Source organism: Phalacrocorax aristotelis, chromosome 7 (assembly GCF_949628215.1).
Source record: "Phalacrocorax aristotelis chromosome 7, bGulAri2.1, whole genome shotgun sequence".
Classification (NCBI taxonomy): domain Eukaryota; kingdom Metazoa; phylum Chordata; class Aves; order Suliformes; family Phalacrocoracidae; genus Phalacrocorax; species Phalacrocorax aristotelis.
Window position 1 is genome coordinate 16255982 of NC_134282.1, and position 22557 is coordinate 16278538.

A 22557-nucleotide genomic window follows, 5' to 3' on the forward strand; every position below is an offset into this window, starting at 1 on the left:
TTCCAGATTTTCATTAATGATGTTAGTCATGACAAACAGAGTAAAATCATGAAACTTTCAGACCACGCTGGAGACAACTTGCAATTCAGTGCTCAATAAATTCCCCCAACAAGAAACTTCAACTTTATGGCTGCTTTTATCACCTCACCACTCTCTACCAAACCAAACGCTATGGTTTGCATTTTGCCTTCATGTGGCCATGAAGCAGTTAGGTCAGGCCATACATTTTGCATATATCATGCAACCTACAAGTAGTCCCCCCACAGTCCTGGTTCAATTGCCTGCAGCCCTGCCAGTGGAAGTCTGCAACACTGCTGAAGCATGTAAGCTTCACATTGTCAGGCTTATTTAGTAGCTAGATGAGAGATGGAAAACCCATGTGCCAGATAAATGGATTGCATAGTCTTGAGCGAGTTGGGAGTGGCTGGAAGGTAAAGTGGATATTATAAAGCTGCCAGCAATGTTTTATGGGATGTATGTAAAATCAAAGATCAAAATGTAGAGCAGAGAAAGTGTAAGATGCAAATACCAGCATATGGTGGGGGATCTCCAAGATTTCCATGTGGGTCATGCAACATTTGATAGGCATGATGAGTTCTTTCTGCCTCGTTCTTCAGCAATTACTTGCATACTATTTAGCATAGCGATCTGCTCCTTCTCTCTTCTTTGCTCCTAGTCTTGCTATTAAATACAATTCTTAAGCTCCAGGGTGAAGAGCAGCTGCAACAGGAGACGTTTCCCATGCTAAGGTGTCTTTTCACACCACACAGAGACAAAGGAAGTGTCTGTCTGAAGAAATTATCACAGCAAGCAAAAGACTAATGGGGCCATTCATTATCTTTAATTACATTCATCATCTTCTGGTGATTAGAACACAGTCATAAATTAAGATACATTTAAATCTGGTACATTTGAATGAACTGGATATCCTTTGAATATCTTATGGGAAGTGACTTTGTTAGAAGCAACGATGCTGTCACCTTTACAGGTTAGAGAGGATGCTTTAGTGTGTCAGGGAGCTCAGAGGGCCTTGTGGTACAAATGACAGTGGAACTAGAAGAGGAAGGGATCCGCCCTTGCTTTGGTTTCTCACGGCTGAAGCTCCTGAGAACAACTCCCAGTTTTCAGCAATTTATTGAGTACTGAAACAAAAAGCACAGTAATTTGTACTTCTGGAATATCTTGATTTTTGTTGTTCTCAATACAGGGGGTGCAGGACAAGGCTCTGTCCATAGAAGTAGGTCACCTTGTGTGCACAGGCTGATGAATTAATATACAGATGTATACTTGCATAAGGGTTGCAGACTTGGAGCTGTTAATACACTAAACTCACATACCCTAGGAATGGGAATCCACATTAAGGCCCAGCCCTTCTAAATCACTCACATCTTAGTGGCTGCACCATAAATTAAATTAATCCAGTTGGAAGGATTAAGAGGTTGTGGCTTGAGCTGGACCTTCCCGGGGAATGAGTGAATGAGAGGGTACATTGTTCCCCAGCTTTTACTCCACTTTTATGTACCTCTAGCTCTTCAGAGAAAACTTATGCAAGTTACTTCCTAGAAAGAAAACTACAGGCACAATTACTGTGCTTCTCCCACATTTATATACTCCTCCAGTCATTAACTAGCACAGCTCAGATAACATTGTAAGAGACATGGTAGTTTTGGGTTGGCAGTTGGACCTGATGATCCTAGAGGCCTTTTCCAACCTTAATGATTCTATAGGCAGAGAGCTGTGGTGCCTCCTGCAACCTCACCTAGGGTGTCAGAGCACCCATGGTGCTTCCAACACCATGCCTATGCTGACCACTTTTGTTCATGGCTCAAAGAAACTAATACACATGCACCTTGGGATGCTCCATTTCACTTTCTGGCATCTTGATGAAAACCCGCGGGGACTGTAAAAAATGACCTCATTTGCCATTAGAGAGAGCAGGTCTACAACATTATCAGCTGTACTTTGCATCTAGAAGTTGGCCAAGTGTAAATACTGCTGGCTTTTAACATGGATTAAGACACACAGAGAGAGTTTTTGTTAAGCTGGCATACCTTGATATCAGCAATATCAGTGTGCCTGGTTGTAACTTCCATGCATCATGTCTGCTGTGGACAGCAAGTCCCTGTGGCTTGGTCGATCTTGTTTTGTGGAAGAGGGATCCAATTCTGTCACATAGGCTGTCCAAACCAAAAACAAACAGCTGAGTGGGTAACCAAAGTCTCTACTGTTATTTGATTCTGGGTACAATTTTTCTGTTGGTCAACCCCTGGAGCACCACAATGCTTTACATCATAGCAAGAGTGTACATCAACGTATCATATTCCGTACATCAACAGCCAAGCAAACCACTGCTGTTAAATGATCCACCTCTGCCAACACAAACACCTCATCACTGGCAGCAAAGCAGCACTCTCTTTCCAGATTTGGATTTAGCTACATGCCAGAACTCGTCTATGACCAAATTATTGTGAGCTGCTTTAACCATGTTTCCATTTTCATTGGGAAAAATTAGATAGGAAAAGCTTAACCAGTTTAAAAAGAAAACTGCATGAAAAGTGATGGCCCGTACATTACTTCAGAGAGATAGTGTTCAATCTGGCTGGAACTTTTATCTGTGAATACATCTGCAGGTCTAGGATTACTCTGAAACAGTAGGATTTCAGAGAAGCAGCAGTTCTCAGTCCTCACAGCTGCTAAGACATGTTGAGTGCTTTTAAAATCTCCTTTTCTCCCCACCACTGTCAAGATATGTGTGTAACCAGCACTGGACTTAAAAGCTCATAATGCAATGAATAGAAGCTGAATAACAGCATTAAATCTAAATTCAAAGTGTTTCAAACAATTAAAAACAGAATAGACAAAGCCAGCCTAAGGCAGAGGTAAAAAACCAAACAAATAAAATCAATAGAGATAATTTTTACTTCTTACCAAATAAAATAAGACACACTGAAATAAAAGAAAAACAGAGCAAGATACAACTGGAAGAACGTGATCTTAAGAAAATTACTCCAACAGATTTCCTAATAAGAATATTGACAATCAATAAATGCCTTCAGAGCAAATGCATACTACTTCCTGTGCTGATATACGTGGTGCACATCTGGCTTTATCTGACATATTACATTGAGGTCCCAGAGTTTCACTGCCAACCTAAGTGATGCAAGACAGAAAAACAGAGTCCAGGCTGTTGTACGTAATGGGAAATACATTAACTCAAGGTGATGCTTTTGCCCTTCAAAAGCCCCAGACAAGGCTGTACACTAGACGCTTTGCAGTAGGCTGTCCTGTGCTTAGGATCAGGTCTTAGTAATAAAGAATATATTTGGTTTTAATCCTTCCTAGTTACATCTTTTCTATCTATTTTAGATTTATTTCTTTAGACTGATGCTTTCGGAAAGGATCATTTAACAGGTTCTAATAAATTATAAAATTAAATTTTGAAGCATACTAAATTGCTTCCAGAAGAGGCTCTTTGTTAATCTACGTGATTTTCCTTAAGTCACAGAGTGGCGTCTAGTCCACATACATTTCTAAGTCTGGGTTACAGCACAGAAGGAATTACAGCTTCTGGAAGGATGAATAACATCCATTTACCTGAATAAGGTACGAAATCTAAATTCCTACCACCAACGTTCAAATAGCAGCACTTTCATTTGTCAGAAACACTTAACTACTTATGGCAATGGAGGTTGAGTAGTCATAGTAAAATGTCACTTTTCATGACAGCAGGTTTTAAACTCCCTCCTTCCCCCCTCCCCCAAAAAAATCTCCCACAGAGAGTGATAACACTTCTGTCTAGCCCATGAGCCCATGTATGCTGGATTGTTTTCTGTAACTAAACATGCCTAACAAAGTTTGAAAAGCTACTGATGATTGAGGAGCTCTAGGTAATGACTCTCTTCACATCCACACCTAGAAAACACTACTTCATTTTCAATTCATGTAAGTAATCAAACCATAGCTATGACCCAGCAGTATCTGAACATGAAAGCATGTAGCTGATCTAGGCAAAAACTTCCTCCATCTTTGTTAAGGATGAAAGCACACTTCTGTGTCTTTTGTTGTTAGATATTTGAATAAAGTTTAGGGCTGTAGTCTGGATCTGAACTTGCAGTTTGAGATTGACAAGGTGTTTATACTTCCTATTACATATCCCACACGCATTTAGCCACTGAACATGATGGCATGCTTTATTTTCTCTGTTACATCTCATTGTTAGGCTGTTTAAATTAATTTGAAAAACCTCATTAGCTTTACTTTAAGAATCACTGTGGCATCTGGCAGATGATCTATGGAAGGGAATTGTATTTGTATGAAGCCCCATCATCAGTGTTCATAGACTGAGAAATATTATTTAAAGGACTGAACTAATAGTATTTAGCACAAATACATGCCTGTGACCATCAGTGAATCACACAGTGCATTATCAATGATAATGTTCATAAGACCCCCATGGAGTAGGCAAGTAGGATTACTGAGACTGCCGAGATGGGGAAATGAGGCATAGGTACTTCAGAGAAGAAATTGTGTTACAAACAAATAGTACATCTAAACACATGAAAAAAGGAAATTAATTCAAGTGTCTGTTTCTCATTTACTGGTTGAAGCAAAACCCATCCTGCTCATGCATCCATCTGACATCTGAAGTTACTGATCTGTCATAGAGGGAGCAAAATTTTAGGATCCTCTCATCTCTAAGGTTTTAGATTCATTTAGGCACCCAACTAGCAAAACATTTCAATAGAGGAAAAGAGTAACAGCCACCCTCGCCAAGGCTGAGGCCAGCAGAGCTGATTACCCTCCTCCCCCTGGCAGTAAGTCAAGAGCTAACTCTGAAAAAAAAGCGGTGCTGGCAAGGCGACCATCAGCAGCACTGGACTGATGAGCTTTGTCATCTCTATCCATTACAGCTTTGATCAGGAGACAAAATCTGCATCTTCCAGTGAGAAGACATAGATGAAGGTTGGCAAGGAAAACACACACTTTTGCATTATGGGGTTTTTTTATTACTATTTCTCTATTTTTATGAGCATTAGGAAGATAATTTCTGACTATTCCATTCATCCATACTTCTGTTTGTTACAGATATTTTATTAAGTCAGCAGAGCAAAGATTATAGGGAAAAACAAGACAGTTTAAATGCTCCATATTACAGAGAGCAATAAAAAAAAAAGTTTTAAGTTTCCTGGTTTTATAAAACACAATGGACCATGTCCACCCCTGAGAACAGCTTAAGCACACTGAACCCTATAAGATGTTTTACTTAAACATCCATATTAAAAATCCCATTGGTATGATGAGGTTTGCAGAAACAGTTTGCATTAACACTCAATTTTACCTTCAGTTTGAGAAAGACAGGAGTCTCTTAGAACTAGTAATAGTTGTCCTAGTGGCTGTCACCATCCCATACCCCCAGCACAGCTGAAACAGGTCTTCCTCTTTGGAAATATTGCCCAGTTTTGTCCCAAAAGTTTATTATCAAACCCACCTCTAAGGACAGGTCACCCAGTTCCAGCAACAAGCAATCTCCAGGTTGTCACTACCACAGAGTTACCTGTGCATCGTTTCCCACTGGGGCAGGATTTTTCCAGCAAGATAGAAGAACCTGGAGCAAAGACCAAATCACAGGCATGTACACTCTACCACTATGTAAGGCTTCCCTCCCCCCCCCAAGTAAAACTCCTCTCAATTTGTTCCACCATCCAGGTTTGAGATTCTTAGGAGTTAACGTTAACTTCCAAAAAATGTCAACTCTTGATAGAAAGCTTCTCCAGATGAAATGTATTTGTTCACCAAATAAACAGAAGATAACAGCACTACTCTGGACTTTCATAAACGGTTTCTGCAAAGGAAATGAATCCTCCTCCTTTTCGTGGGTACATAACCCATGCAATGAGCCCTTGATCACCAAAACTTCAGCTCATTGGGTTTGCAAATATTATTAACCTCATGTCCTGTCTCCTGAGGCAAAGCACAGCTCTGCATCTTGTGCTGGTTTTGGCTGAGAAGGGGTTAATTCTCCTCACTGTGGGGGTCGGCTACCTTCCCAGCTTCCCGCGCTCTGCCGCGTGGCGGGGGTGGGGGGCTGGGAGGGGCAAGGCCATGGTGGGGGCGGCTGACCCCGACTGGCCAATGGCAGGTTCATTCCATACCATGTGACACCATGGCCAGTGTATTGAGGGGGGGCAGTGGCAGCGCGGGGGCGGCGCGGCCTCGGGTCGGCGGGCGGCTGCGGTGCGTGCGGTTTGTTTCGGCGGTTCGTTCACCCTCTCCCCTCCCTTCCCCCCTCCCCCAGGGCTTTGCGCCTCTCGTTGTTCTCCTTTACATTGCATTTCTATTGTTGTTTCTTTTAATTTTAATTATTAAACTGTTCTTATCCCAACCCACGAGCGTTACCCTTCTGAGTCTCTCCCCCATCTACCTGTGGGGAGTGAGCGAGCGGCTGTGTGGGGCTGAGCTGCCGCTAAACCACGACAGTCTTTTTGGCGCCCAACGTGGGGCTCAAGGGTTGGAGATAACAACAGCTGCTGGTCACAGCACCATGTTGTCCTTTTTGCAGTTAGTGTTAAAAATCGGTGTTGGTTTGTTGAGTCTGCTGTGTTCTGCTGTGATTAGTAATGTTTTGCCTACAAGATTTGTTATACAAACACTCGTTTTCAGCTTTATCTGGTATTTGGGGTTTTTGCTGAAACCGTTACTGTACTTCGGATACCACCTTGTTGAGGCAATTAGCAATTATACCTCCTCCTCTGAGAGATTTTATATGGAGGAAATACAGAATAATACCTTTGCAACTTTGTTCTATGATGTCTGTGCCTTTGTTACAACAACGTTTTTGTATCTTGAACATCCTTGGGTGGTTAAGGTGCACTTATTGTTAGTTTTTGGGCATGTTGTTTTGGTTTTGACTAAGCAACTTAAGAATATCACCCAGAAATCTGCCCGGAGGCTTGATAGTTACGAGTGGCAGGGCATGTGGGATAGCATGGGCAAATACCTAGGGCAGTGGGCACCCCCAGTGTTTTGGAGTTTCACCCCCGAGCAAGTGCAGAATCCTAAAAAACTAGTAGAATATTTGGAGAAAGTATGTTGTTACGCTGGGAACTCCAGAGAGACACAGATAACTGCAACATGCTGGGGTCTGGCCCATGCGTACCGAGCCCTGCTCAACAGTATTCAGTGCCCCCAGGGGGAAGAGAATGTCTCTGGATTGAAATGCAAAGTGACTGGCACTGTAGACAATCCAGCCCTGACAACAGGCACTGCAGCCACTCAAACCCCCACAACAAGTACCGGAGCTAGCTCAGAAAATAAACCCGTACCAGTATCAGTTGCCCCCATACACAAGACGAAATGTTGGAAGCGGACATCAACTCGTTTAGAACAGGATGATGAAGAACCAGGGCCATCGCGGGAAGAGGAGGGAGAAGTAATAAATGAAATAGAGACCACCCGATCCCTGTCCTTAAGCGAGTTGCGAGATATGTGAAAAGATTATAGCCGTCGTTCAGGTGAGCACATTGCCACCTGGCTGCTCCGATGCTGGGATAATGGGGCCAGTAGCCTGGAACTAGAGGGAAAAGAAGCCAAACAATTGGGATCCCTTTCTGGGGAAGGGGGCGTTGACAAAGCAATTGGAAAAAAACCACAAGCCCTCAGCCTCTGGAGGCGACTCCTGTCTGGAGTGAAGGAAAGGTATCCCTTTAAAGAAGATGTTACATATCGCCCAGGAAAATGGACAACTATGGAGAAAGGCATCCAGTATCTCAGGGAATTAGCTGTGTTTGAGGTGATTTATGGTGACCTAGACGATCAACGGTCATCCAAAGATCCAGATGAAGCTGAGTGCACACGACCCATGTGGCGGAAGTTTGTACGGAGTGCACCATCTTCGCATGCAAACTCATTGGCAGTGATGTCCTGGAAAGATGACGAGACACCAACGGTGGCAGAGGTGATAGATAGACTCCGGGATTACGACACAAATATCTCTTCCTTGCTTGTCTCTGCTGTGGAGAAACTATCCCAAGAGGTCCAGCAACTCAAAGAAGATCTGTCCTACTCCCCACCTTGACAGAGCAGAGTCTCAGCTGTTAGGAATAAGCGTCCTTTGGCTCAAAGAAGGGGATACACACCACGGGCCACCCTATGGTTCTACCTGCGTGACCACGGAGAGGACATGATGAGGTGGGATGGCAAGCCTACTTCGACCCTACAGGCACGAGTACATGAACTGCAAGGAAGAACAGTCACTCAGGGAGGCTCTTCCAGGAAAGCTGCTGCTCCAGTTTCCAGCGAGCAAGTCCCCAGACAGAGGAGTAGAAGCGCAGATTTTATTTCTAAGTGTAATAGAGGGACTCCTGATTCACATTTACAGGAAGTGAGTTGTGACTGCCATGATCAGGACTAGAGGGGCCCTGCCTCCAGCTGGGTAGAGGAAACGGATAACCGGGCTTACTGGACTGTGTGGATCCGATGGCCTGGCACGTCCGACCCACAGGAGTATAAAGCTGTAGCGGACACCGGCGCACAGTGCACCTTAATGCCATCAAACTATATAGGGGCAGAACCCATCAGCATTGCTGGAGTGACAGGGGGATCCCAAGAGCTAACTGTATTGGAGGCCGAAGTGAGCCTAACTGGCAATGAGTGGCAGAAGCACCCCATTGTGACTGGCCCAGAGGCTCCGTGCATCCTTGGCATAGACTACCTCAGGAGAGGGTATTTCAAGGACCCAAAAGGTTACAAGTGGGCTTTTGGTGTAGCTGCCTTGGAGACGGAGGAAACTGAACAGCTGTCTACCTTGCCCGGTCTCTCAAAGGACCCTTCTGTGGTGGGGTTGCTGAAGGTCAAAGAACAACAGGTGCCAATCGCCACCACAACAGTGCACCGGCGGCAATATTGCACCAACAGAGACTCTCTGATCCCCATCCATGAACTCATTCACCAACTGAGGAGCCAAGGAGTCATCAGTAAGACCCACTCACCCTTTAACAGTCCCATATGGCCAGTCCGGAAGTCTAATGGAGAGTGGAGACTAACAGTAGACTATCGTGGCCTGAATGAAGTCACTCCACCGTTGAGTGCTGCTGTGCCAGACATGCTAGAACTTCAATACGAACTGGAGTCAAAGGCGGCCAAGTGGTATGCCACAATTGATATTGCTAATGCATTCTTCTCAATCCCTCTGGCAGCAGAGTGCAGGCCGCAGTTTGCTTTCACATGGAGGGGCGTCCAGTGCACCTGGAATCGACTGCCCCAGGGGTGGAAACACAGTCCTACCATTTGCCATGGACTGATTCAGACTGTACTGGAACAGGGAGAAGCTCCAGAACACCTTCAATACATTGATGACATCATTGTGTGGGGCAACACAGCGGAAAAAGTTTTTGAGAAAGGAGAGAAAATAGTCCAAATCCTTCTGAAAGCTGGTTTTGCCATAAAACAAAGTAAGGTGAAGGGACCTGCACGAGAAATCCAGTTCTTAGGAATCAAACGGCAAGATGGTCGTCGTCAGATTCCAATGGATGTGATCAACAAAATAGCAGCCATGTCTCCACCAACCAGCAAAAAGGAAACACAAGCTTTCTTGGGCGTTGTGGGTTTTTGGAGAATGCATATTCCAAATTACAGTCTGATCGTGAGCCCTCTCTATCAAGTGACCCGGAAAAAGAATGATTTCAAATGGGGCCCTGAGCAACGACAAGCCTTTGAACAGATTAAACGAGAAATAGTCCATGCAGTAGCTCTTGGGCCAGTCCGGGCAGGACAAGATGTAAAAAATGTGCTCTACACTGCAGCCGGGGAGAATGACCCTACCTGGAGCCTCTGGCAGAAGGCACCAGGGGAGACCCGAGGTCGACCCCTAGGGTTTTGGAGTCGGGGATACAGAGGGTCTGAAGCCCGCTATACTCCAACTGAAAAAGAGATATTGGCAGCATATGAAGGGGTTTGAGCTGCTTCAGAAGTGGTTGGTACTGAAGCACAGTTGCTCCTGGCACCCCGACTGCCAGTGCTGGGCTGGATGTTCAAAGGAAACATCCCCTCTACACACCATGCAACTGATGCTACGTGGAGTAAATGGGTTGCACTGATCACCCAGCGGGCTCGAGTAGGAAACCCCAGTCGCCCAGGAATCTTGGAAGTGATTATGGACTGGCCAGGAGGCAAAGATTTTGGATTATCACCAGAGGAGGAGGTGACACGTGCTGAAGAAGCCCCACTGTATAACAAACTGCCAGAAGATGAGAAGCAATATGCCCTGTTCACTGATGGGTCCTGTCGCCTTGTGGGAAAGCACCGGAGATGGAAGGCTGCTGTATGGAGTCCTACATGACAAGTAGCAGAAACTGCTGAAGGAGAAGGTGAATCGAGCCAGTTTGCAGAGGTAAAGGCCATCCAGCTGGCCTTAGACATCGCTGAGCGGGAAAAGTGGCCAGTGCTCTATCTCTATACTGACTCCTGGATGGTGGCAAATGCCTTGTGGGGCTGGCTGCAGCAATGGAAGCAAAGCAACAGGCAGCGCAGAGGCAAACCCATCTGGGCTGCCACGTTGTGGCAAGATATTGCTGCCCGGGTAGAGAAACTGGTTGTAAAGGTACGGCATGTGGATGCTCACGTCCCCAAGAGTCGGGCCACTGAAGAAGAACATCGAAACAACCAGCAGGTAGATCAGGCTGCCAAGACTGAAGTGGCTGAGGTGGATCTGGACTGGCAGCATAAGGGTGAACTATTTCTAGCTCGGTGGGCCCATGACACCTCAAGCCATCAAAGCAGAGATGCAACATACAGGTGGGCTCGTGATCGAGGGGTGGACTTGACCTGACCATGGATATTATTGCACAGGTTATCCACGAATGTGACACATGCGCTGCAATCAAGCAAGCGAAGCGGGTAAAGCCTATGTGGTATGGAGGATGATGGCTGAAATATAAAGGTGGGGAGGCCTGGCAAATTGACTACATCACACTCTCACAGACCTGCCAAGGCAAGCGCCATGTGCTTACAATGGTAGAAACAACGACTGGCTGGCTGGAAACATATCCTGTCCCCCACGCCACTGCCCGGAACACTATCCTGGGTCTGGAGAAACAAGTCCTGTGGTGACATGGCACCCCAGAGAGAATTGAGTCAGACAACGGGACTCATTTCCGAAATAGCCTCATAGACACCTGGGCCAAAGAGCACGGCATTGAGTGGGTGTATCACATCCCCTATCACGCACCAGCCTCTGGGAAAATTGAAGGGTACAATGGACTGTTAAAAACTACACTGAGAGCAGTGGGGGGTGGAACATTCAAGCACTGGGATACACATTTAGCAAAAGCCACGTGGTTAGTCAACACGAGGGGATCTGCCAACCGAGCTGGCCCTGCCCAGTCAGAAATCCTACATACTGTGGAAGGGGATAGAGTCCCTGTAGTGCACACAAAAAGTATGCTGGGCAAAACAGCCTGGGTTCTTCCTGCCTCCAGCAAAGGCAAACCCATTCGTGGGATTGCTTTTGCTGGAGGACCTGGGTGCACTTGGTGGGTGATGCGGGAGGATGGAGAAATCCGATGTGTGCCTCAAGGGGATTTGATTTTGGGTGAAAACAGTCAATGAACTGAATGGCACAATGTGAACTGCTATATAATACTGTGTGTCACCTCTGTGTTGTATCAATGATATCAGAGTACGAGCCTCCCAACCCATGGAAGATCAACTATGAAACAAGCCGTGCAGCAGTGATGGAATGATGACTGACTCGGTATGCAGCAACCCAACGTCACACACCATCTCTCCCACCCGGAAAGACTGATACAACAGATGGAGCCCAGAGTCATGGACTGGGTGAACTCAATGGACATTTTAATGGACATTTTACAGGGAAGGTCCATGAACTAAGGGAATGATGTCTGTGTATTATGTTAAAGGATGGGAAGGGGAGGGGTGGTGGTTGGTACGGTTGTATTGCATCATATGGGACCTGGGCATGGTGTAAATGGTATGGAATAAGGGGTGGAGAATGTGCTGGTTTTGGCTGAGAAGGGGTTAATTCTCCTCACTGTGGGGGTTGGCTACCTTCCCAGCTTCCCGCGCTCTGCCGCGTGGCGGGGGGGGCTGGGAGGGGCAGGGCCATGGTGGGGGCGGCTGACCCCGACTGGCCAATGGCAGGTTCATTCCATACCATGTGACACCATGGCCAGTGTATTGAGGGGGGGCAGTGGCAGCGCGGGGGCGGCGCGGCCTCGGGTCGGCGGGCGGCTGAGGCGTGTGCGGTTTGTTTCGGCGGTTCGTTCCCCCTCTCCCCTCCCTTCCCCCCTCCCCCAGGGCTTTGCGCCTCTCGTTGTTCTCCTTTACATTGCATTTCTATTGTTGTTTCTTTTAATTTTAATTATTAAACTGTTCTTATCCCAACCCACGAGCGTTACCCTTCTGAGTCTCTCCCCCATCTACCTGTGGGGAGTGAGCGAGCGGCTGTGTGGGGCTGAGCTGCCGCTAAACCACGACAATCTCTTCAGGGCCCAGCCGCCAAGCCTCTACTTGAAATATTAGTGCGCTACAGCTTAGTCTGGAAGCCATGAGCTCAACAAGACTGTTATGGAAAGCTTGTGATGCTCTAAACCTAGCTTGACATTGGTAGAAGAGACTTCGAAAGAAGTCAAAGCAAGAGCACTTAGGTGGTCAGACAGCAGTTCGCCACGCTTGAGAAGAGACAGGATTGAGAGTGATTGCTCATCAGCATTTGGATCTGGCAGACAGAGGCATGTCACACAGGTCATGCAAAATCCCATTTGCATTTGGTTCAGTAGTGTGGGATCTTAGGCCACACCTGCTTAAAACAGTAAGCCAAGGGGAAGCTGACCCAGGGTTAATATTCCCTCTTGACTAATGAGATGGCATAAGAGAGACAAGACCTGATGAAGAGCCGTTAATGGCCTGATACCTTCTCTTTCTTAAGAGAGTCAAACACGACAATGCAAACCTTAGCATTGCATCACGGTCAAATTAGGCAAAGCAAAATGAGGAGGGTGAGCAAACTCCCAGGTTAGTAACAGCTTTTAGAGAAGGACAATAGGAGTTAAACAGGCAATAAGCCAGGATATAAAAATGCAGACACTGTCCTGGTATCAGGGTAAACAAAAGCACAGAGTACTGGAAAGGAGCTGAGGCAATGAAGGTTTTTCAGTCAGTAGCTGAGGGACAGTTTATTAGCCTGGCAATAAACCTTATTTGCTGACTGTTTATTGATGAGATTCAAATTCAAAACACATGGGTAGTATACAGTGCATGCTGCTGCTTAGCTTAATACCGAAGCATATTGAATTAACCCTGTCTTTACTTGCTGTATATCCTACAAACAACTTTTACCAGGAATTACAAAACTTGATCAAACATTTGAATCCAAATTTGGGATGCATAAAATCTAATCTGCCCAACCAAGTAGTTTTTCACAGCAAGAAAGTGCAGAGAAGCTACAGATTTTTTACTTTTTCCTTTAGACCAATGTTTTTATTGTATGCATTGTGGTCATGTTCACATCATCCTTATCTCCAAAGATCTTTGTGCAAGACTAACAAGCACCGGTTTCATGCTGAAAATACTGTGCTAGGTGAGACTCTGTGGGGTACAGTGTCTAAAGGGGTAGGAAGGGCCCTTCTTTTAACTACTACTTTTGCAGGGATTTTGAGGTATGTGTGCTACCTGCCTCCTTGTGAGAAAGAAAATGCTTGCTCCAGCAACAACAGATATTCTGCTGTTGTTCGGGGTCCAGGGAGAAGCAGAGGTCAAGAAACACAACAAGAACAGATACCCACCATTGCATCCTTTTAACACTGTAATATGAAATGTTACTTTCAGTTTTTATCCATCCACCCTGACTCCTCTGTTTACTCTCAGACATGACACTAGGGCTAAGTCTTGCAGAGGGAAGATAGTGCAGAGCACACCCCCAGTGTAACAGTACAACGTATCGTAAGAGACAAAGACAGAGGTTGGACATGGCTCATTTTATGGGTTTATTTAAGGGACTTCTGCCAGGGGTAATTTCTACCAAGGTTACTTATATAATTCACCCATGCAAAAGACAGCAAAATTCAAGTTCTTGGAAGTCTAAGAGCTCTTTTATTCTTTAACCTTTTCAATTTTCCTTTTTTTTTTTCTTTTTTAACTACTAAGGGAGGAAAAGAGAGTGTTTCAGCCCTGAACTATAAGGCTGACAGAGCTGGTGGCTCAGTAATTGGTATTTATGGCTGAGAACGCATCACTAACACACAGGTTAGAGGCTGATATTTTCATCACTTCTTACTTTGCTTTCAGCTTTGCAGCTATTTCATGCCCTCTGAGTTTGCCAATTACCTTCCTGAGCTGTTTTTAATGCACATACAGCAAGTTTTAATAGTCTGTTTTGTTTTTTGCATTTGCAATTTCATGGGGACAGAGTCAGGGACAAATACACAGGGAAGGCCAAGAGGGCACATAGTCTTGATAAGCAACACAAATGCTTCTTGGAGCTTCATCTCACCCAGCCTGCAAGGTATCTGTTCCCAAACTGGCACCTACAGCCCCAGCTAACACTGCTCCCTTTGGTCTACAGCCTTTGTGGTTCTGGCACCTGTTAATAGATTATGGAGCTCTTGGGCTGCACATTTTATCCTTCTGAAGATTGAAGGTGATGCTGAGGGATGGTACAAATTCAATGCAGTGCTTAAACCTGAAAACTATAGGTTGGACAGAAGAAGATATTATTGAAAGAGGTCATGGGATGGATGTGACAAGTTAATCCAGAAAGAGATGTCTTAACAGAAACCTATGAACATAGGATGAGGTCTCAGTATGAACTGGGCAGCTCTCATGAGACACGTGCTGCTAATTTTGTAGTCTGCAGCCCTGGATTTAGGATTTGTGAGGAAGTCAAATAGCATCTCATCTATAATTCAATCCTCTTTCACTTTGTTCTGGATTATTAGAGTCCCAATTTCCCCAAAAGATATAGCACGTCCTGCCTGAGGGCATAGGTACCAATAAATTGAAAGTGTCACTATTTTGTCATATTTGTCACTTGGCAGCCAGGTACTCCGAATAGGAAAAGGAAATGAAAAGATCAAGTGCACAACCAGCCAGAGCCCATAGCATGCACAGAGGCTGGTTGGGATGATGCACACCTCTGGGAGACATACTAATTCCCAAAGTCATTGAAACCAGTCAGGACCAGATAGCATGGGTGAACTCTTAAATACTTAATAAAATGTAGAAGACAGGCCCTACATGGATTTTATTAATATACCAGAAGTAGAGAAGAGGTACTGGAAAGCTAGATAAACCTGCATTCCTAGGATTTTTCAGTGTTAAGGGTGGAAAAGGGAAGGCCCTTGTTTAGAGAAGATAGAAAATAAAATATATCAGGGAATATGTACAGACTTTCCTGTAGATGGGCTGCTGGAATAACCCAGGCAGAATAAGCTTCAGTTTCAACTGAAGCATGAAAGTCAATAATCTTCTGTGTAACCTTTCTAAACTCTTTGCTTTTCTATCATATACACTGAGGCTGAAGGAAGATAATCTATTCAAGGTATGAGTATAGACACACACATTATATACAGCAGAGTGTTCCTTCAAAGAGAACTAGTTACTCGGCAGGCTCATGATCACCGCTAGTAATATTCGAGACAAGCGTCATTTATCTCATTGAGATTTTTACCAAAACCAGGAAAGACATGGTTGCCCTTCTGAAGAAAATGGTGAGGTAAAGGGTGAAAGATGGTCCAAATTACTTCTTACCTATCAATTAGTTGTCTGTAAGGACTCCTAAAAGTGAATTTCTCATATATGTATTTCAATTTCGTGAGCCATTTTATAGCTATATGCACTGTACTTTAAAAATAAAATTGGGAATGTTTCTTCCTAAAAACTATTTCTATAAATGCCAAACTTACCCATGCCACCTTTGTCATTTAAGTTTCTTTGCAAGTGAAAAAGTACCTGAGCGGAGCAGATCATCTCATTCTCAGAGGTCTATGTCTGTTTTCGGGTTGTGTAATTACTTTGGGTAAGTTGGTTTATCCCTGGTGAAAGAATCTGTTGCAGTCCATGGAGGGTGCCTTTCCATCTGGGCATCAATTAATAGATACTCCAGGCTAAGACTTACAGTCTCAGGGCTGCTCTAATATTTACTTGACAGTAATAAGACTGTCAGAATAATTCTTATCTCAGTAGAAATAATCTCTCTCGATCAGTGATACACAAAAGGTAAGACTGTCACTCACTGAACTTCCTTCATACAAGGGACAAACTGTTAGTGATAGGATCAAATAGAAAAAGCCATTAAGGGCAGGCAGGCAGGCTCACCCCTATCTATGGAGTGCTCTTCCTTAATAAATGGTTTCCAGACTGTTTTTTGTTCTCTTAGCTATCCACAACACAGGCACTTCTAGCTCTTCCTTAGAAAGGCTCCTTCAGGCAGGAGTTTTCCAGGGAGTTAACAGGGCTGTCATATCTTCTCTCTCAATAAATTAGTACCCTGCTATTTAAGATATTCAGGTTGATCTTGCAAAGGCTACATGATTATATGCTCTGATTTATTTCAAAACAGAATTGCCCAGCTTAAGGTCCATATATAAAAAAAAATAAATATCATTAGGGCCAGAAAGTATATCAGAACAGAACCTAAGAAGCCTCCTGGCTTTCCAGATGAAGGAAATTATGAAATTGGGTTTCCACTGCAGAATAGTGATATCTCCATCCTCTCTGGAACTCTGCACAGAAATTCCTTCACCTGTGGAAAATGCTCAGATATTGTGGCAATGAGCTCTACATAGAGCAGGCAATCATGTCCTGAGCTTATGAAGTTTGTTGCAAATTATTCATTTTAAATAAAGTAGTTATAAAACTAAGCAATGACTGAAGTAGGAAAATATCACTGTTGCAGTACAACACAAGCACCCAAAACCAAGCTGCAGCAGCAACAGAAGGAGAAAACCACCTCTGACTAGGGGTCACCTGGAAAAGCATTTATTTATGGTTGGGCACTAGAGTGTTTGAAACTACTGATGCAATGCATTGACACCACATATCAAGTGTTCGCTGGCTAAGCTACCATTTCTTCTACCATGAGGACACATGTTGCAGGTTAAAAAAGTTCAGGTGTATGCATTGTAATATATGAAATCAATTATTTCAGGACTTTGGGGTAGGAAGAGGAAAGAAAGCGGGGATAAGTTGGCTGCTATTGAAAAAATGCTTTGCACAAGATGCACAGATGGCAAATAGCTCAGTTTCACTGCGCTAAGCTGTGATACATAGATAAATATAGATTAAAAATGCAACTGCACATACCATCATATTTACAAATTAACAAAATTGAACTTGTAAATACAAAGCATCCGTTTCTTTGTTGACAAGTACAAAAATGCTGCACACAAGTTTTTGAGCCAGTGTTTTTTAAACAAACAGAAGTAGGGCTTCCCCCCACCCCTACAGAAATTCGCATTTTCCTCTGATAACCCAGAAGGAAACAAATAAATGTATACAGTGAAGGACATCACTTGTGACATACTGACCTAGAAGACCATTGCCCTAACTACCTCATTATACGTCTCTGTAGTGCAACACAGCTGAAAAAGGCAAGAAGCACACTCCTGAAATCCAAAACCAGCCAAGAAATACGCAGATTGCCTCTTGTCTAATATTCAAAACTAGAGCATGTAAGCTCCAGAGCTGAAGCATTGCTGGCCTGCATCTAGCTTCTTTTCCCTGAGTTCACCTCTGAAATTTATGCATAAAGGTTTTTTGACATTTAGAGCCTGATCTGAAGATAGTGAACTCACTAGGAGGCCATAGCAACTGCAGCTACGTTTAGGATAGACTGCAAAGAGAAAAGCATTTCTGTGCCCAGTGCCATGCAGCCTGGACCCAGAGAGGTCCCTGATGCTACTGGGTGTGTACACAGCACATGCAGAGTGAAGATCATTTGTGTAGGGTCTATGCTCAATTCTCTGCTCTGTAACACTAATATAATTGCCAGTGCAATATCTATGTGACACAGCAGACAGTCAGAGCCCTCAAAGTGACAAACTTAAGTGATAAATGTCACACTGCTTCAATTGCTCAACCATTTTTTCTGCTTACTGGTGAATTGCTCATCAGGCTGTTCTTGCTGGGGTTTTGCCTGATTTAGTTTCCGCTGGTAAAGAGACAAATTAAAACAAGGAGAAACTGAAAACAATGAAAAACACTTCCCCCAGTTTCCCATCTGATGACTTTCACCCTGTTTTACCACGTACATTATAGATGATGACATATTAATTGCACTGTGTACAGGACAACACAAAGCAATTAACACTCTTCCTGTGCTTCATGGCTGCTCTCCGTGCTGTTTCCAGAGGGAGTTATGACGTGAAATCTCATGACTAGCATGAAACCAACTGTAGTCATCACTGAATTTATATTTTCACATGTCTGCCTAACACCCTGTTCAGTGCCTGCTGGGCTTTCTCTTATAGGCAATCTGGCAGCCTGAAACAGCAGACCTAATTTCTACAGTCATGGCATAAAACCAAAGTTACCCACATCTGACAGAACTGGGGAAAGGAAAATGTTCAGTAACCTACCAAAACAAGGGGGAAGGAAGGAGTTCCAGTCTTGGTTCCTAGCTTTGGACAACGTATTTCATCTCCCCCAAAGCAAGAATAATCACACTTCTGTCTCCCATGCTGTCTCCAACCCTTCACTTCTCTGGCCTCAGTGCCCTTTGATTATAGGGCCTGTTTCCATATCCACCATGCATCCAGCCTGCCCTCTACCAGTGTAAACTGCCTGTGTCACTGCTGCATCTCTGTAAAACAAGCTAGAGGTATATACATCAGCTAACACAACAATATCCCAAGCTTCATTTAGGATTGCAGCATTACTGGAATGGAAATGATACAACAGCATCCTTATGCTCTATATTTCTGAGTTAAAGCATTAAAAAAACCCACAGGCTGAGCTTTTCTCAGATGTCCAAATCTGGAGCGCTCAGCAACACTAACAATTTGATTTTATTAAAGCCAATAAATATGGGCATTAAATCACAGCCTTCATCCGTAACTTGCCATTAGCATTCAGCAGAATACTCCACTGGAATTGTTTCAAAACTGCAGGAATGACCTCACTCCCATAATTAATCCTATCATTGATAATGTTTGATTTTAGGTATTGTAGCTCTTCCCCCACGTCTACTTGCAGCCTGGTGGCAGCCTGTAGGCTACCTCCTATTCCTCCCTAACAGGCTGGCACCAGGACTGAAGTGTCCTGCCACAGGCAAAGGTGATATCAATTAACTGGCTGATGGGATTAATTTCATTCATTGCACCTACACCATGGTGCAATGGTCACCATGCCCTGCTTTTAACTATGAACGATGCCCATGTTGTGCTAACCAATCTCCTTTCGACTACACTGGACTATTTGTTGCAGATGCTCATTTGCCACTAGCAAGGTGGGAAGGATGAAGTAAGATATATATGTTAGCCCGTGGCTTTACTTAGTTTAATTTGGGGCTACCAAAGCCCTGGCTAAACCCAATGGAAGTGAAAGGAAACTCCATTTAAGTTTGAGAGAGGATTTAGCAAACTTGGGCACTATTTCCAACCTCACCACGTGTCTTTTAGCAAGCCAAAGTCCTGCGGGTAACTTGGGATATTTAAAACGGCACTTACAGAACTGTCCCAATACCCAGCCCTAAGGCTGTGTCATCAAAGGCTGCACTCCAGGATGGCTGTGAGGTGGTGAACTTCCTCAGGAGGGAGAGACGCATTGCCAATCTGGCCTGCCATACATGCCTAAATCAGTAAGGACTACATCATCACTTGTGTAGGTGTATCCTTTACTTAGCATCTTAAATCTGTAGAAAATAAGTTACCTTGGCAGTGGGATTCTGATTGGTGAGACTTGTAAAGTTATAAGGAGGGACTGAACTCTTGGCCTGAACTCTTCCAAGATGCATTTCAATTCTAGAAGCAGCAAAGTTAAGTGTTAAAAGCAAGACCCAGAAACACATCTCTCTGCCTCCAGTTTTGATGCTCTAATTTACTTTAAGTTAATTGGCAAAATAAAATACTTTTTTTTTGCATATCTCACTAGGCTTTTATAAATTCTCTGCACAAAATATGATTTAGAAAGGAAAGCCTGAGAGCCTTTTAAGCTGAGCACTCGGCAGATGCTTACGTCTGTATATAATGTACACCTATACCATAAAGGCATACATCTGTAGTGGGTGGACTGTATATTTCCCCGTGCACTTATTTCTATTTTATGGTATTTTAAAATAAGAAATCCCAAAGGAGTTGATTGCCTTAGGCTGGCAAAAATTTACAAGGCTCACTTGAAATATTTTTGCTGAACAGCAGGAAAAATATTGTACATTTGGAAGTGAAAATGTCAGTCATCCCCATCCTGGTGACCTCTTCTGGGTATTAAGATGCTACTGGCAGACAGGTCTCTTAAAGAGATAAATCTTGGCTTTCTGCAGCACCAGAACGGCATTTGTTTTCGTGTCAGGAGTAATGGCATTTCTGAGGGACATATTGATTTCATACAGATTTTAGAGAAAATAACAGCTGGCCACATACATCAGTGATGCCAGAACACCCAAGTACAAGTGCCCTGAAAGGGAGGGAAGCAAGGGTGTTAGTCTCAGGGCTATGTTTTAGATATAGTGATAGAAGGCATCCTGGGTCCAAAGGCCAGAGACCAGTGAGCTGTAGCCATACAGAGATGTTACAGGAGATATTTTGACCAGTCTTGAGGGTTGTCCGAGTTCCAACACACCGAAGGGTCAGCAAAGACCTCTGACACTTACAGCAGGTCTGCAATGTAGAAACTGAACATCTGCTTCCCTCCCCCCAACCAGGCACATCCCTTTGCTTTATAAGGATGGGAGAGGCAATTCCTTTCCCAAAGGAATGGGCAAGTCTAAAAAAAGTGGAAAAATTTTACCCCACGTGGAAAGAAACACTTTCTTGGAGGACAACAAACAGTTCTAGGAATGCAAAGGCAACCAGCTAGGAAGACCGAGACTGAAATCCTCCTATCTGTTCTCCTGAGACCAGAGCTGGCTTTGAGAGTCTTCAAGAATGAAGAAATATAGAAGAAAAGATCATATCTCCAGGCCGCAGAGCAGGCCGCTGTGAAGCCACAGAGAAAAATTATCCATTAAGTTGAGGTTTGAACAGTGCCCTGAGCTCTGATTCATGAACGTCTGAGTTTTTAATAAAGAACAAACCTCACCCAAAGCACACTATAAGCTTCCTCCTGGGTTTGGTAGAACAGCTCAGAGCCACCTTTTTTCCCAGAAGCCTCAGCGTTGGTAAAGCCAACTATCACCCTTCTCTGCAGATCCTGGGTACTGACCAGCAGCTGCTGTGGCAGAAGGATGAGCAAAGGCTCTCTGGTGGACAACAAATACTCATGGGAAAGCAGCTTGTTGCAGACCCTGCCCTGCAGTCCTACATTTGTATACTGGATGGTTCTGAGATATTAAAACAGATGGGTTTTCCAAGCATGACTGCTTCTTTGGGGGATGATAATGCCATTAATAGCATCCAGAAAGGAGGCACAACTCACTAGCACTGTGGGACCGACTTTTGGATGAAACAGACTTCACACAGAAACAAGCCCAAAACTATTATAATGTCTCCTCAGTTTCAGCATCGTCCCCTTCCCAATGCAATTTTATTAACACATATAATGACTGGGCAAATACTGAAATTAGTTTGCCAGCTGGTTCGAGTATCTATTTCTAAAAACACCTTAATCTTCTGAAAAAGCTCATAATTTTTAATGCAGTTGGCAACAGTCTTTCAGAAATTAGTACAAACACAGGCTTGAGGGGTTTTTAATACTATTCCCTTTCATTTCAGATCAGAGAGCTAGAATTACTGAGTATTTTAAACGTGACACGTATTTGCTTTTATAGAATGAAACTAAAAACAGGACAAAAAGGCTTAAATATTTATTAATGATTTTTCCCCCCAGACTGCAAATGGTGTGGTCATGACAAAACATCCAGGACCTCAGTGAATTCTAGATGAAGTCATTAGCTTGGACCCATATGCCGTGCTCTTTTTTTGAGACATTTTGACTTGTAAAAGGTTTTCTTCAAGTTTGCAAATCTTGGACAGGAAAATAAACATTTCTGGTGTATCTTGGTGAGAGTGCTTTACCAATAACACCATTCATATCACACTCTCATTCACACTGTTTTACCAAACCTATCAAATTCCACAGCTTCAGTACTGTTGAAATGAGCCCTTAATTTTAAGGAAGGCCAGTTACAGTAGTTGTTTGGGCTGTTGACGGTAGGAGTGTTTTATTAAGCTGAGAGGAGTATCCCAAGGGAGAGGAGCATCCCAGAGTTTTGCCATCAATCTGAAGCACACACTGCGCAGATTTGAAAGTGTTTACAGAGCCACAGAAATTCTCAAGGACTTTCTCCAGGGCAAAAAGAGTGAGTAGTCCAGATTTTAACCACTCTGTATAGAAGCCACCATCTCCACATATCCCAAACACTGGTCTTTAACTGGTACCAGTCCCCTT